General features: G+C 39.3%; 1 protein-coding gene across 1 annotated transcript in view; it reads left to right on the forward strand.

Moving 5' to 3' along the window:
• Positions 1–361: 361 nt before the first annotated feature.
• The window catches only part of cab39l (calcium binding protein 39-like), a 26,306-nt gene continuing 21,487 nt past the window's right edge, over positions 362–5,180 (forward strand). The window contains exon 1 of the mRNA XM_086068173.1: positions 362–578. The gene's annotated coding sequence lies outside the window, so the exon portion shown is untranslated. The remainder of the gene's footprint in view (positions 579–5,180) is intronic.

Raw genomic sequence — 5,180 nt, forward strand, 5'->3', positions numbered from 1 at the left:
TATCCCTTTTGAATGGTATTTACAATGCGTAATAATTACGAAAATAAAGAGGGATGACTGTAGAAAAGACGTAGCGTGTGAGTGAACGAGAGACCAGACCTACCGCGGTTGGAAAGCTAAAGATGTTATGCAAAATCTAACCAGAAGTGACGTTTAACCACAGTAAAAGCATATTCAGTACGATTTTATTAAATTATACTTAATATCATTATTTATTAACTGTGACACATAAAAAAAATCGTTTAATCGTATTTCTTAATTTGTTCTTGTCCTTCCAGTACTTAAGCAATAGGTTAGGGTTAGGCTGAATATGTGCTTTTCGATGAAACCTTTAAACCGGTTTCCACCGGAAGTCGCGTAGTTTGCCCTTGCTAGCTCGACAAAAGGCTGGAACGTAACCAGATGGAATTCTGCACTGCCTTCCTAACAGATTCCTCACATTTTAAATTGTTTCACGCAAGTTTTAGCTGGCGGCCCAGTGGACTAACAGCCCTGGCGTGAAACCCGAAGTTCATCAGGGCGGCTGTGAAGCGCGACAGAAGCGTTGTAGACGCTCAAAGATACAGATTCTTCTCACTGTAAGTATCCTTTCTAGGATAGCTGCTTGTAAACGCTATTGGCGTGTTTCATTGCCCTTAGTCGTCCTAGGTTACGTCACTTCTGGGTCAACTCGTGAATATGTTCCTTTCATTTTCAGTAGCAGTTTGCGCTACAAGGGAGAACACTGTGATTAGCTTTGGAAATCCGTCCGACAAAAAGCGACTTGAGCCGCAGGGCGAGAGGGGTGTAGTCTTGTCAGATCACGTTGTCTGGCAGACTGGCACTGTGTGTGCAGTCTGCCTCCCAAATGTATCAAAAACACGAATCTATTGATACGCCGTCGGTCTATTTGCGCCACCATTAGTTGAAGTGCAATGGCTGTTTATTTTGTTTTGCTCTTTTCCACCCTGCTGTTACTTTACACGTCAGGTGTCAGGTTTAACACCATGACAACAAACCGGCTTCCGGTCATTTTCGATGTAAAACCCGGAAGTTGTATTTATGACGTGAAGTTTATAAGATACTGTACGTAACGGGGAAGGTAGTCTTGAAACAATTGAGAACTGCGAAATTTTAATTGTTGATGTGACCATTTTAAAATATCTTGTTACATTTTCAAATATTTATTTATTATTACATTAAATGTTGATCCATCTTTTGTTGTTGTTGTTGTTCTGAGTCACTGGAAGCCAGTAGAGCCTATCTCAGCTGACTTTGGGCAAGAGTACACCCTGGACTGGTCGCCAGCCTATCACAGGAAACTTGTAGACAAACAAGCATTCACACTCACATTCGTCTCTCTCTGGACAAACAGTCTTCAATGAATGTAGCATGTATGTCTTTGGAATGTGGGAGGAAACCGAAGCACCTGGAGAAAACCCTCACAAGCGTGTGAGGGAGAGCAGCCTGGACTGAGCTACAAACCAAGAGCTGTGAGGCAGACCACATGGTCACTGAGCTGCCTTTAATTAATGAAGTATATTACATTTATTAATGTAATGTCATAATTACATGAGCTTACATTTCTTTGCTGACTAGCTGGTAAATGTATTTATGGCCATCTTTTCAGCTTTTTATGGTCATTTTTTGTGTGGCCAGAATTAATGAAGAAACAAAGCATATTACATTGGAGCAGTCCCCAATTTGATATTGTGGAGAACTCCTTTGAGTGATTCACATGAGCATTCTGGTTCTTGCCAGGTGCATGTATACGTCATTGATCAGAGCATTTCAATAAATAATGTCAGGCTGGCATTGTGGATTTATATCTGATCTGTGCGTTGGCAGATATCTTATGCGTATTGTACTGTTGGTTCTTCATCCACCATTCTAAAGATATCTGATTCATTTGTGAGTTTTTTCTTTACACTGCCATGACTCATATCCCAATTGTGAAACTTGACAGCCACAAATCTGACTTGTCATGTTAACCGTGCAGTGTAAATCCAGCCTTGAGGGTTAAAGACGGAGCGCCTTGACTCTGCAGAGTCGTCAAATACTGGCAGCTTTGTCTTGCTTGATGACACCGCAGTATTGCTCAGGATCTGACCCATTTCGAGAGGTCTTGCACAAGCACAGATGAGCCGGCTTTTATTTTCTATGTCAAATGACCGCTTCTTCTGTGCTCCTGGCTTGCCTGAGTTTGTATTGGCAACACCCACAGCCACATCAGATAAAAAGTCCTTGTCTTTGGTGAAACGTCCCTTCGTGACCGTTCACATACCTGCTGCAAACTAAAAATATGTGGATCAAGTTACTGTATGGTGGTACAGTACAATAGTGTATTGTTTAGAAAACTAACTCAACTACAAGCTTTTATTGTGTCAGGGTTTTGCCCCAAATCTGCCACAGCTTTTCAAGAAAAGCTTGCCTAGCAAACTGTTCGAACGCGCCAAAGCTTCATGTTTCTTTCTTAGCGTTGCTGATGTTTAAAAAAAAAAAATATATATATATATAGGGTTCACTTGTGCATGCCTATTTGCTGCACTGCACTTGGACTAATGTCTAACCTAAGGAAATGTCTTCAAAAATTGGCCGACATAGTGCTGTGATGCCTGAACTGACAGAAATGCCGTCATAATTTGAGATGGCAGCACAGTTACGTTTGTGCATGTTTGGATTTAAATGTGTGACTGGTCCGTATAAGCTGCATGTAGTTCATCCATACCCAAATGTTTCATGTATGTGGGCCCTTTTCAGTTACACATACCAGCTATGTGTTGGAGGCGGAGCCCAGTTGTAGCCAGATTTATGCGTAAGCAACATAACATCCAGTCATGCTTCCTGGTTAGAAAAGAATTAGACTTAATAATAATAATTCCTTTCATTTATAGGCACTTTTCAAGACACTCAAGGTCACCTAACAAAATAAAATAACAAAACATAATACATAATTTAAAATAGAGAGTACTTTGACAATGTTAAAGTGAAAAAAACAGTCAGAAAAAGGTAGGTTTTGAGGTTTTAAAGAGTGTTAATGAATCCATCTTACAGATGTCAGGTGGTAGTGCATTCCAAAGACTGAGGGCAGCGGCTGAAAGCTCTGTCTCCAACGGTAGCCAGGCGGGCAAAAGGGATGGAGAGGTGGAGGCCAGATGAAGCTATGAGAGCGAAAAGGTGTGGCAATGTGGAGAAGGTCCGTGAGATATGGAGGAGCAAAGTTATTTATGGCCTTAAAAGTGCAAATCAGTATTTTGTATTTGATGCGGTAACAGACAAGGAGCCAATTAAGTTTTTACAGGACTGGAGTGATGTGGTGCATGGAAGGGGTCCTTGTAATAATGCGAGCAGCGGAGTAAAAAAAAAAAAATCAATCAATTTATTTCATTCATTTTTAAAAGAAAAATACAATATAAAGCAATATTCAAATTCAAAGTAAAGAAAAATAAATTAAAGGGGACAGAAAGAAGTAAAACTTGTTTTGTCTGCCCCTGATCAACTAAGAAAAACAACAACACAAATTTAATGACAATGAGCGGTCAAGACGCTTTCAGTGTTATAACAAAATAATTCAACTGTGTGTCCTTGTGCTATACTGTATATGTTTTTGTAGTAATTGTGCTTTTATGCTTTTTTAAAGAATACAAATAGACTGAGAAGATTTTGTTTTACAATCCAGATTTTTCCACAGACTGACACCTTGAGTTGAAATACATCTTCTTTGTTGTTGTTGTTGTTCTATATTGAGGTTTGGAAAAAGCGTCTGTTCCTCTCAATTTGTACTGACTTTCCCTTTTTATTTATTTAGTTTGTATATTAACTGGTAAAATTTCACGATGGGCTTTGTACAATATTTTGAGGTGGTTAAACTCCATCAATTCATTACATTTTAAAGTGTTTAGTTGTATAAATAATGGGTTAGTGTGGTCTCTGTATCCACAACCGCAAACAACACAAATAGCATGTTTCTGTAAAAGAAAGATGGAGGTGTAGGTAGTGTAGGTTTTGGCTGTGCACCCCCACACTTCAATGCAATAGGTCAGGTATGGAACAATCAATAAATTATACAACATTAACAAACCTTTCTTGTTCAATTATTCTTTGACCTTGTGTAACACAGCTACGGTTTGTGACACCTTAGATTTGACATGTTCTATATGCGCTTTCCATGTTAAATGTTCATCAATAATGATACCTCGAAACTTAATTCCATTAGTCCTTTCTATTTCAATGCCTTGCACAGTTAGTGTTGCTTCGACATCCATATTTCTACAACTGAAAATCATAAATCTGGTTTTACTAATATTTATAGACAGTCTGTTAGCATTGAACCACTTCATAATATTCTTGAACTCATTCTCTATTACTTGTAATACATTATATATATATTTTCCCCCCGGCATAAAACAAAGTGGTGTCATCTGCAAACAAAATAAATTTTTAACAATTCAGAAATGGTTGTAATATCATTCACATAAAGAAGAAAAAGTACTGGCCCCAGATTTGATCCCTGGGGCACCCCACAATTTACATAACTGTGATTGCCTACTATTGCAGTTCGGGAGAAGTAATTTTTGAAGTGATTGGATGGGGAGACCAAACAGAAGAGAGTTACAATAATCCAGGCCAGCAGGAGTGTGGGGGGAGGGTGAGAGAAGGGCGGAGACGATTTATGTTGCGTAAATGGAAATATGCAGATCGGGTGATGTTGTTTATGTGTAACTGAAAAGAAAGTGTGCTGTCGAGGATGACACAGACTTTTAACCTGAGGGGAGGGGGAAACAAAGAAATCATCAAATGCATTGAAAAAAACTGTCAGTTTTGGCTAAAGTGGACTTAGTACCTATCAATAGGATTTCAGTTTTGTTACTGATAAATTGAAGAAGATTGGATGAGAACCGTCAGTAAGGGAGGAAGGAGAGAGAGAGTGGCATTGGGGTTGATGGCGAGGTAGAGCTGGGTGTCATCCGTGTAACAGTGAAAATATAAAATGAATTTGCGAAAGATATTGCCAAGAGGTAAGATGTAGATGATAAAGAGGAGGGGGCCCAAGACAGACCCCTGGGGAACACCAGAACACTTTAGTGATGTAGTGGTCCCTGGAGAAGTGGCATGGAAATTAAATCACTCACCTTATGGCAAAATTTGCCCTTTTGAAACCAAAATAGGTGACCTACGTGAATTGTGCAGATTCGATGAGA

The sequence above is a fragment of the Leptonotus elevatus genome, chromosome 2 (assembly GCF_054856555.1).
Source record: "Leptonotus elevatus isolate MCC_2025b chromosome 2, RoL_Lele_1.0, whole genome shotgun sequence".
Lineage (NCBI taxonomy): Eukaryota > Metazoa > Chordata > Actinopteri > Syngnathiformes > Syngnathidae > Leptonotus > Leptonotus elevatus.